This window comes from Atractosteus spatula, chromosome 27, assembly GCF_055471065.1.
Source record: "Atractosteus spatula isolate fAtrSpa1 chromosome 27, fAtrSpa1.hap1, whole genome shotgun sequence".
In the NCBI taxonomy this organism is placed as follows: Eukaryota; Metazoa; Chordata; class Actinopteri; order Semionotiformes; family Lepisosteidae; genus Atractosteus; species Atractosteus spatula.
The window spans coordinates 13,418,597-13,430,356 of NC_142732.1; the positions used below are offsets into that span (position 1 = coordinate 13,418,597).

General features: G+C 43.6%; 5 non-coding genes across 5 annotated transcripts; 2 read left to right on the forward strand and 3 right to left on the reverse strand.

Moving 5' to 3' along the window:
- Positions 1–677: 677 nt before the first annotated feature.
- Positions 678–750, forward strand: trnar-ucg (transfer RNA arginine (anticodon UCG)). Its single transcript has one exon. It is a non-coding gene; the product is annotated as a tRNA-Arg (tRNA).
- Positions 751–2,284: 1,534 nt separating this feature from the next.
- Positions 2,285–2,366, reverse strand: trnas-uga (transfer RNA serine (anticodon UGA)). Its single transcript has one exon. It is a non-coding gene; the product is annotated as a tRNA-Ser (tRNA).
- A 4,157-nt stretch (positions 2,367–6,523) lies between these two features.
- On the forward strand, positions 6,524–6,596 carry trnar-ucg (transfer RNA arginine (anticodon UCG)). Its single transcript has one exon. It is a non-coding gene; the product is annotated as a tRNA-Arg (tRNA).
- A 1,532-nt stretch (positions 6,597–8,128) lies between these two features.
- On the reverse strand, positions 8,129–8,210 carry trnas-uga (transfer RNA serine (anticodon UGA)). Its single transcript has one exon. It is a non-coding gene; the product is annotated as a tRNA-Ser (tRNA).
- A 1,520-nt stretch (positions 8,211–9,730) lies between these two features.
- On the reverse strand, positions 9,731–9,804 carry trnan-guu (transfer RNA asparagine (anticodon GUU)). The gene has a single exon. It is a non-coding gene; the product is annotated as a tRNA-Asn (tRNA).
- Positions 9,805–11,760: the final 1,956 nt, after the last annotated feature.

The following is an 11,760-nucleotide window of genomic DNA, read 5'->3' on the forward strand; positions in this document are numbered from 1 at the left end:
TCACTTACTCCTGACACCTAGGAATGCAGTCCAGATGTCCATCTGGCACTCCCTAGACAGATAGGCGCCAATGGATGACCATTGATCATGATAGCCAGGCTTAGCTAAGTGCATCCCCCTTTGGGAGCTGTCCCTTATCAAAAGAAAACATCTTTAAATCAGCCTGCATGAATAGCTTCTCTGTGGCTGCACCACAGAGATGAACAAAGAGATGGGGCCTCATTTGGGAAAGCACCGCAACACTTAATTCTGTCTTATTAACAAGCATTGCCGCTACAGCTGCAAAGGAACAAGTAATAGGTTTATTGCATGCTGAAAAGAGAAGAAAGGAAACACAATGTTTCGCCGTGAGGTCTTCTCACACCTGAAGAAGCCTCACACCTGTAAAAGGCTCCATGGTTTTCTTTCTTCTCTTTTCAACATGGAATACACCTATTGTCTGCAAGATGTGACAATTTCACGGTGTTTTGGAAGAAAACGTTTTTTCTTTGAATTCAAAATCAGTCAGAATTTCAGCACGACACATCAACACTTTTTCTGTTTTAAGGAGATGATATTTTAAACCTGATAAAAATAGTAGGAAACACAAGTTTCTTGCTTTGAAAATTTAGATGGGGAAGTGTACTACTAGTAGCAGTGTAGAGCTCTCTGTGGTGGAGTACAAGTGCATGTCATGTGGGCCAGTGGCGTAATGGACAACGCGTCTGACTTCGGATCAGAAGATTGTAGGTTCGAGTCCTGCCTGGCTCGTGAGGCTTTTAAACCTCTCAGGTTCCTCGATAACAGGTTGCCTTCATGTAAATGAACTAGAGAAAAACATTTGCCACAACCAGTAAATTAGCACGCAAGTGCGGGCTAGTTAACACAGTACTGTATGGAGATCATCTCCAGCTCTGAGCTCAATTGCAATGAAAAAACATGCAGAACAGAACTGGAGAGCAGCTGAGTTTGTGCTCAGTAGGGTGGGGAGGACTCAGCATTGCTATTGTTCTAATTAGCATGAACTGCAGGGGATCTGAATCAGAACATGTCAGTTAGTTTGATCATTGCGTCAATATGTAGGCCACGTTAATATAGAATTATAACTTTGTCTGTCTCTTCTTTGTATATAGCTGAATGTCCCTGACAATTTCATGTTAGTTTTTAAGAACGACATTGGTGCCAATATATACATATATAGCATATAAGGAACGCGTAAAAGTTTAGTCCATGCTGAAAAGATAAGAAAACCGCCACAACGTTTCATCTTGCAATAACTCTTTACTTGTTGTTTTGCAGCCTACCCATTCTGACCTAACTCATCCCTTGAAATTCCCTAACAGATAAGGGTACGTAACTGCTCATGCGATGCTCAGTTGCAATTTGTCACAAAACAAACAAGAACAGCAGCTGAGGGTTTGAGTTTGAACATGCACTGTATTAAAGCAGCTTTTATTTCCATTGATAAATGCTAGATATTCCTACAGAGATTCTTCAGGTGAGTAAGCGATTCCTGTTTCTGTTTCATATATATACAGTATATATATATGTGTGTTACATGTGTCTCTGCAATAGTATAAATGTGTTATACACTATCAGGGGCTGCTTTTTTGTGCACCTCATCTACAACAAGGGTTTTTTTTTTCATTTATGTTTGTGGACCTTCACCATTTGAGGTAGTGAGTTAGATAAGAAAGTAACAGGTATGGTGAGCAATGACTGACAAAGGCACGTACTGCATATTCCTTACAGAAGAGTAAGCAATTTGTTCTAAAAAACACCAGCTAAAGTCCAACAGCGTTAGCAATCTTATTACTTAAACACAATTAACATCAATAAACTGTAAGGTGCTGGTACATGGGAGTGGATTTGATCTTCTATTAAACAAAAATACAATTACAGCTCTAAAAAGGTCAACCTAGACTTCTGTAACAGATCTGTTCAGGTCATCGCTGTTCCTCTGACCTTGTGAGTGTTTGGAATTTTAAAACTGTATTTTGCTTGCCTTTCATGTGGTCTGTGTAAAAGTCACTGTGGCGTATGCGGTCCTATACAGCCTTGCTATAGACGTGACGAGCCTCCGCTATGTTGCAATGGAGAACAGGTTCAGTACGGAGCTGCTGGAAAGCTGGTTGCAGAAAAAGCATCGTTATCTGCGTCCAGCCGCAAAGCGTCACTCGTGGTTGCTGAAGAATCGATTTCCAAGGCAGCGGGTCCAGGCTATTTAGAGTGTTAAAGGCCCCAGCGAAAACAAAACAGCGCTGGTCCTTTTTCACACACGCACACGACCAACTGCAAAGAACGCCGTAGTCGGCAGGATTTGAACCTGCGCGGGGAGACCCCAACGGATTTCAAGTCCGTCGCCTTAACCACTCGGCCACGACTACAGCAAGTGCTGTGCCCGCTGCCTTCTTGCTACAATCGAACAGGGAGTGCGAGGCGGCGGCAACTTTTTTCAAGTTCGCTCTCCGTTTAAGAAACCTTTTACGCCATACGTGCAAGCAGACACACACACCTCAGAGTACTCAAGGGTGGCTTCAAGTTGGAATGATAAAGTCTCCCCGTTCGGACATGAAAATAGAACTTTCTTAGACAGAAAGAAATCAACAACGGAGAAATGTGGACGATGATTTCAGTCACTGCACTTTGAATAGCATTTTTACTCGAGTTACAGGAGATGCACGAATGGCCCTTGACCTACGCTCTTACGAATGCCTTGAACATTCAAACAAAACAGCCCTCAAGTCCTGCGGTTTAATATAATGCTGTTACGTGTCGAGGCAGTATTTGACTCCGTCCTACCGTTGAGACACGGGGCGTATATGGAAACGAACACACGCTACGGATCGTCTCTAATCAGTCCCTACAGTTGGAAGGCTCCTTGAAGCGTGCACCCCCATCATTCATCTTTGCGCATCTGTGAAAGGTATACTCTTGAGCAATGTTTGAGCCAGCTCTAAGGCAACTAGTGCTATTGGACAGACACCTCTGGAAGATCCTAAGAGTCTCTTAACACCACTTCCAGCAGCAAGCTTAATTGTTCGCTGGAGGTCTCCTACCCAGGTACTGACCAGGCAAACAATCACCAGTACATTGAATGTGGAAGTTAATCCTGAAATCCAATTACATATCTCAAGGTAAGACAAATCCATAAGAACATGTCTTAGTATTACTTCGTTTACATTAGTATGGCACTGAGTTGGAGCTCCTCTTTAAGCTGTGATTTAGTTTTGCATTCATGTGTTTCTAGAGCAGTTATTTATGGGGGTGGGTGGGTCTTTCACAGAGGCTCAGGACTAATTCCCCGCCTGAAAGTCTACTGTGTGCGTTCAGACAGTCACAGGTCAAGAGCCAGGCAGGAGGACGATGGACAGAAGAGCCAACGAACTAAAAATAAAAGAACGAATATGAAAAAGCCACCATCTTTTTCTTTTTGACATTTTCCGGCTTTCATGCAAGCCAGGACAAAGTTGCTCGTAGCTACTTGTGGATTCAAATACTCTATCGAGTGCTTTGATGAGTTTTTGCAATTTGATTGTCGTCCTGTCAGCCTGTTTCTGTTTTTTTTTCAATCTAGTGATGGAAAGCATGAGGGAAATGATGGAGCAATCAATAACCGCTCCGGAAAAATGGCCGAAAGAAATGGCCCGTCACTAAGGACATTTGTGAAGCAGAGGAGTGACATCACCACAAAGGCGACATATTCTGCTGATCGTTTTGGTGAATAATGATTGAGGCGCGTTAAGAGAAAGGTAGCTGCGTCAGCATGCGTAGACTGCAAAGGATCAAGCAAAGGTTTACTCCATGCTGAGAAGAGAAGAAAAGAAGCACAACGTTTCAGCTGTGGAGCCTGCTGCACCATCTTCTTTAGCGGTGATGATGTTTACATTGGAAACACTGAGACATGCGTCCCCGGGTGGGCTTGAACTACCAACCTTTCAGTTAACAGCCAAACACGCTAACCGATTGCACCACAGAGACTGATGGCCTTTGGCACTTTCTACATTTGCAGGTTTATGGTCAAGGAAAACAATCACTTGCGCTTCTTGCAGCCGGCAATATTTTTCCACTGACAACCAAGAAATGGATTTCATCTTTCACAAGCTGTATGGATTTCTTCAAAAACAAGTTCTTCCAGAAAGGAAATGAATTCTTGCATTAAACTGAACCAAGCTGTGCATGTTTGTCTGAAATGATACATTCGGCACAACAAGACACAGAGAGAGGCACCGCTGGTATCCGGACCCAGGATCGCCTGCTTACCAGACAGGCACTTTAAGCCACTAGGGAACAGCGCCAGCGGAGCACCGCGCTTTTACAGACACTTGGACACATCTGCGTTCGGTGTGCACTTAACCTGCTCTCTGAGCCCCTTGCCTCCGTCCCATTTAATAGCAGAACTGACGCCAAGAGAAATGATGAGAAATGGCATTTATCTGGCACTTTTCATGTCCAAGGAGCTCAGTGCCCTTGACACCTCCCCAAGGCGACAGAGCTGTGCATTCTTTGGCGACACCGTTTTTTCCTTTGTTTTATTTCTATACTTATTGATGGAAAAAAAACGATATGTCATGTACTGTAAGGGAAATGTCTCTTTTCATGGGGAAAGCTAGCACCAGCAAATGTTGTGTTTAGAAGAAGTGATTGAACATGACACGTGACCTAATTTACCGGAGCAAAAGCTCACCCAGCAAGCCCTGCTTTACTTCTACAGGAGAGAAGTAGAGTCTGCAAGATGTTCAGCTGGGTAGCTACGTTAGCATGCCTCGGCTGTGTAGTGTGCTCTCTGAAGGCACCAGTTCTGTAGGGTTTGGGCATTTACGGGGACAATTATTAATTGTAGCCGTAAATCACAAAATGATTCTTTTAATGGCTTTAGAATCCAACCATGCGATATAACTCAAACAACGCACACACACAGGTACTAATACACGAGGATACATTTATTAATACATAGAATATGCATATAAACCTAACAGATCTTATCGAGAGGGTTATCAGAATACAAAAGGTATATATTCAATCAGTTACGAAGAGTTACATATATCAAGAGGACATACGTTCAGTACATCATTCATTTAGACCGTTTCGTAAATGAACTTGGTTATAACTTCTACATTGGATACTCAAAACAAGTACATAACTCTTAGGAATTAAATTGATATCAACTGGTTGGGATAACAATTGAATTCTCGAGTTGTAATGCATTGAAGTTGAATACTCATCCAATCTCTGGGGATTCAGATCTCCTGCGGGCTCTCTGGCTCCGTGCCAGGCTGTGCTGTGCGGCTTGCGACAGTGCGCTGCTGACGCTCACTGACCGGCTAGTTAGTGTTGGCTTTAACTAGCAAAGTTTGTGCACAAGAGAAAAGATGACTGTGGGTCCCAGCAAGTCAGGAAGAGGACCGGTTCGTTCCTAATGAAGCGCTAGTTCTGAATAGTGATTCAGCTGTCCACAGTTCCGACCTGTTCACGAGGCTTGCTGCTGATGCTAACCTCGGGTGGATCCTCTGGTTATTCTCTGGCAACCTCCGCTCTAGACTCTTAGAACAAAGCAAAGTTCTGGCACTCGGACACACTGGCCGTTCCGTGGTTGTCTGGGCTGAGTCTCAGGATGGTCAGGAGGCGCGCTGCGAGAATGTCCTGCCCTTGGGAGCCTTCTGCTCCTGGGCTGTCCTGCCCTGAAATTCTCCTTTGAATTCCCTTTAGAATAGTCCACAGAATTCTCACAGGCCCTCTGTGTTGCCTATTTTTACCTGGAGGAACTTCAGCTCATTCATTGGCTGAAAGTTCCATGGGCATCAGAGTCCCACATGGGTTACTCGGCCCTACCAGTCCCTGATTGGTTGATCAAGGTGAGATATGAGTCACTTACTCCTGACACCTAGGAATGCAGTCCAGATGTCCATCTGGCACTCCCTAGACAGATAGGCGCCAATGGATGACCATTGATCATGATAGCCAGGCTTAGCTAAGTGCATCCCCCTTTGGGAGCTGTCCCTTATCAAAAGAAAACATCTTTAAATCAGCCTGCATGAATAGCTTCTCTGTGGCTGCACCACAGAGATGAACAAAGAGATGGGGCCTCATTTGGGAAAGCACCGCAACACTTAATTCTGTCTTATTAACAAGCATTGCCGCTACAGCTGCAAAGGAACAAGTAATAGGTTTATTGCATGCTGAAAAGAGAAGAAAGGAAACACAATGTTTCGCCGTGAGGTCTTCTCACACCTGAAGAAGCCTCACACCTGAAAAAGGCTCCATGGTTTTCTTTCTTCTCTTTTCAACATGGAATACACCTATTGTCTGCAAGATGTGACAATTTCACGGTGTTTTGGAAGAAAACGTTTTTTCTTTGAATTCAAAATCAGTCAGAATTTCAGCACGACACATCAACACTTTTTCTGTTTTAAGGAGATGATATTTTAAACCTGATAAAAATAGTAGGAAACACAAGTTTCTTGCTTTGAAAATTTAGATGGGGAAGTGTACTACTAGTAGCAGTGTAGAGCTCTCTGTGGTGGAGTACAAGTGCATGTCATGTGGGCCAGTGGCGTAATGGACAACGCGTCTGACTTCGGATCAGAAGATTGTAGGTTCGAGTCCTGCCTGGCTCGTGAGGGTTTTAAACCTCTCAGGTTCCTCGATAACAGGTTGCCTTCATGTAAATGAACTAGAGAAAAACATTTGCCACAACCAGTAAATTAGCACGCAAGTGCGGGCTAGTTAACACAGTACTGTATGGAGATCATCTCCAGCTCTGAGCTCAATTGCAATGAAAAAACATGCAGAACAGAACTGGAGAGCAGCTGAGTTTGTGCTCAGTAGGGTGGGGAGGACTCAGCATTGCTATTGTTCTAATTAGCATGAACTGCAGGGGATCTGAATCAGAACATGTCAGTTAGTTTGATCATTGCGTCAATATGTAGGCCACGTTAATATAGAATTATAACTTTGTCTGTCTCTTCTTTGTATATAGCTGAATGTCCCTGACAATTTCATGTTAGTTTTTAAGAACGACATTGGTGCCAATATATACATATATAGCATATAAGGAACGCGTAAAAGTTTAGTCCATGCTGAAAAGATAAGAAAACCGCCACAACGTTTCATCTTGCAATAACTCTTTACTTGTTGTTTTGCAGCCTACCCATTCTGACCTAACTCATCCCTTGAAATTCCCTAACAGATAAGGGTACGTAACTGCTCATGCGATGCTCAGTTGCAATTTGTCACAAAACAAACAAGAACAGCAGCTGAGGGTTTGAGTTTGAACATGCACTGTATTAAAGCAGCTTTTATTTCCATTGATAAATGCTAGATATTCCTACAGAGATTCTTCAGGTGAGTAAGCGATTCCTGTTTCTGTTTCATATATATACAGTATATATATATGTGTTACATGTGTCTCTGCAATAGTATAAATGTGTTATACACTATCAGGGGCTGCTTTTTTGTGCACCTCATCTACAACAAGGGTTTTTTTTTTCATTTATGTTTGTGGACCTTCACCATTTGAGGTAGTGAGTTAGATAAGAAAGTAACAGGTATGGTGAGCAATGACTGACAAAGGCACGTACTGCATATTCCTTACAGAAGAGTAAGCAATTTGTTCTAAAAAACACCAGCTAAAGTCCAACAGCGTTAGCAATCTTATTACTTAAACACAATTAACATCAATAAACTGTAAGGTGCTGGTACATGGGAGTGGATTTGATCTTCTATTAAACAAAAATACAATTACAGCTCTAAAAAGGTCAACCTAGACTTCTGTAACAGATCTGTTCAGGTCATCGCTGTTCCTCTGACCTTGTGAGTGTTTGGAATTTTAAAACTGTATTTTGCTTGCCTTTCATGTGGTCTGTGTAAAAGTCACTGTGGCGTATGCGGTCCTATACAGCCTTGCTATAGACGTGACGAGCCTCCGCTATGTTGCAATGGAGAACGGGTTCAGTACGGAGCTGCTGGAAAGCTGGTTGCAGAAAAAGCATCGTTATCTGCGTCCAGCCGCAAAGCGTCACTCGTGGTTGCTGAAGAATCGATTTCCAAGGCAGCGGGTCCAGGCTATTTAGAGTGTTAAAGGCCCCAGCGAAAACAAAACAGCGCTGGTCCTTTTTCACACACGCACACGACCAACTGCAAAGAACGCCGTAGTCGGCAGGATTTGAACCTGCGCGGGGAGACCCCAACGGATTTCAAGTCCGTCACCTTAACCACTCGGCCACGACTACAGCAAGTGCTGTGCCCGCTGCCTTCTTGCTACAATCGAACAGGGAGTGCGAGGCGGCGGCAACTTTTTTCAAGTTCGCTCTCCGTTTAAGAAACCTTTTACGCCATACGTGCAAGCAGACACACACACCTCAGAGTACTCAAGGGTGGCTTCAAGTTGGAATGATAAAGTCTCCCCGTTCGGACATGAAAATAGAACTTTCTTAGACAGAAAGAAATCAACAACGGAGAAATGTGGACGATGATTTCAGTCACTGCACTTTGAATAGCATTTTTACTCGAGTTACAGGAGATGCACGAATGGCCCTTGACCTACGCTCTTACGAATGCCTTGAACATTCAAACAAAACAGCCCTCAAGTCCTGCGGTTTAATATAATGCTGTTACGTGTCGAGGCAGTATTTGACTCCGTCCTACCGTTGAGACACGGGGCGTATATGGAAACGAACACACGCTACGGATCGTCTCTAATCAGTCCCTACAGTTGGAAGGCTCCTTGAAGCGTGCACCCCCATCATTCATCTTTGCGCATCTGTGAAAGGTATACTCTTGAGCAATGTTTGAGCCAGCTCTAAGGCAACTAGTGCTATTGGACAGACACCTCTGGAAGATCCTAAGAGTCTCTTAACACCACTTCCAGCAGCAAGCTTAATTGTTCGCTGGAGGTCTCCTACCCAGGTACTGACCAGGCAAACAATCACCAGTACATTGAATGTGGAAGTTAATCCTGAAATCCAATTACATATCTCAAGGTAAGACAAATCCATAAGAACATGTCTTAGTATTACTTCGTTTACATTAGTATGGCACTGAGTTGGAGCTCCTCTTTAAGCTGTGATTTAGTTTTGCATTCATGTGTTTCTAGAGCAGTTATTTATGGGGGTGGGTGGGTCTTTCACAGAGGCTCAGGACTAATTCCCCGCCTGAAAGTCTACTGTGTGCGTTCAGACAGTCACAGGTCAAGAGCCAGGCAGGAGGACGATGGACAGAAGAGCCAACGAACTAAAAATAAAAGAACGAATATGAAAAAGCCACCATCTTTTTCTTTTTGACATTTTCCGGCTTTCATGCAAGCCAGGACAAAGTTGCTCGTAGCTACTTGTGGATTCAAATACTCTATCGAGTGCTTTGATGAGTTTTTGCAATTTGATTGTCGTCCTGTCAGCCTGTTTCTGTTTTTTTTTCAATCTAGTGATGGAAAGCATGAGGGAAATGATGGAGCAATCAATAACCGCTCCGGAAAAATGGCCGAAAGAAATGGCCCGTCACTAAGGACATTTGTGAAGCAGAGGAGTGACATCACCACAAAGGCGACATATTCTGCTGATCGTTTTGGTGAATAATGATTGAGGCGCGTTAAGAGAAAGGTAGCTGCGTCAGCATGCGTAGACTGCAAAGGATCAAGCAAAGGTTTACTCCATGCTGAGAAGAGAAGAAAAGAAGCACAACGTTTCAGCTGTGGAGCCTGCTGCACCATCTTCTTTAGCGGTGATGATGTTTACATTGGAAACACTGAGACATGCGTCCCCGGGTGGGCTTGAACCACCGACCTTTCGGTTAACAGCCAAACGCGCTAACCGATTGCGCCACAGAAACTGAGGGCCTTTTACACTCCCTACATTTGCAGGTTTATGGTCAAGGAAAACAATCACTTGCGCTTCTTGCAGCCGGCAATATTTTTCCACTGACAACCAAGAAATGGATTTCATCTTTCACAAGCTGTATGGATTTCTTCAAAAACAAGTTCTTCCAGAAAGGAAATGAATTCTTGCATTAAACTGAACCAAGCTGTACATGTTTGTCTGAAATGATACATTCGGCACAACAAGACACGGAGAGAGGCACCGCTGGTATTCAGACCCAGGAACACCTGCTTACCAGGCAGGCACTTTAAGCCACTAGGGAACAGCGCCAGCGAAGCACCACACTTTTACAGACACTTGGACACATCTGCGTTCGGTGTGCACTTATCCTGCTCTCTGAGCCCCTTGCCTCCGTCCCATTTAATAGCAGAACTGACGCCAAGAGAAATGATGAGAAATGGCATTTATCTGGCACTTTTCATGTCCAAGGAGCTCAATGCCCTTGACACCTCCCCAAGACGACAGAGCTGTGCATTCTTTGGCGACACCGTTTTTTCTTTTGTTTTATTTCTATACTTATTGATAGAAAAAAAACGATATGTCATGTACTGTAGAAGAAGTAATTGAACATGACACGTGACCTAATTTACCGGAACGAAAGCTCACCCAGCAAGCCCTGCTTTACTTCTACAGGAGAGAAGTAGAGTCTGCAAGATGAAACCCTCACGTTCCGCACTTGCATATGATGCTGTTACGTGCCGAAGCGGTATTGTACTACATCCTAGCAGTGCAACCCGGGGTGTACAGTATATGGGATCAAGCACACGCCACGAATCGTCTCTTATCACTTCCTACAACTGTAAGGCACCTTAAAGTGTTACCCCTGTTGTAACAGAAAAAATAAGGTTCTTGTTCCCGAGTGAAGTAAAACAGATGAGTTTATTGCATGCAAGGAACAATAAAGCCGAAGTCTTGTTTCCTGCAAGAAACAACAAAACCGAAGTATTGTTCAATGTGCCGGTACAAACTTTTAGGTTATATAGTCCTTGCTTGCTGCTTCAGACGTCATTCGATATTATGGTAAGGGGGGGGGGGGGGGTCATGGTATTTGGCCAGTTAAGAGGCCCTGGCCAAATGGTCAGTTTAAGATTATGCCCCCAGGGGGTTCCTTGCTCGCATCTGGAATCCTTATCAGTTAACCCCCTTTCCTGCCATAAACCCCTGTTGCTTAGAAGTCTAATTTTCAGGCAGAACTGACTTAAGTTATTAACCCTTTTAACATCTTGTCTCTTACTTCATTCCCCCCTTATAAAATATGGCATACGTCAGGACTGCCTATTTTTACACATACAATGTCAGGGCAGATCTTTCCTTTTTAGATGTACAGGCATGCATTACCATGACATTGTGCGCTCCACGGTTACAACAAGATGTTATTGATCTTTTTGTACAAGTGATACAGATGCAGCCATTCAAAGTGCGCGTTACAGACACGTACCGCAGGTGGAGTCGCGCATTGTGACGCAAGATGACGCGCGGCACCGCAGTACGTGATTGGTTGACCGACAGGGGCACTCGTGGTCCGTTGGTCTGTCGTAGAAAGACTTACAGTAAACGTCTTTGCTGTGCCCGTTGTAGATATTGAATTTTACCACTGAAGGGAAATCTTAATAGCTGAGCATAAAAAGAATAGGAGCATACTGTAACGCGTGTGAAGGCCATAAACGATATTAATTTTGGAACATAAACATACAGTATATGGCTGGTCTTGGTACTTTAAAGAAAAAATACACACCAGTATTCCATTTCTCCCTAAACATTTTAAGCATCGAAGTCTTTAACTAAAGAGATACCGGAGTCAACAAGCATACTTTTAGAATTTGATTAAAAGGGAATATAATATTGAATCGCGTATATATTTTATGAAAGCAAGATTGCTCAGCTGGACAAAAGTACACAACCTACCTTT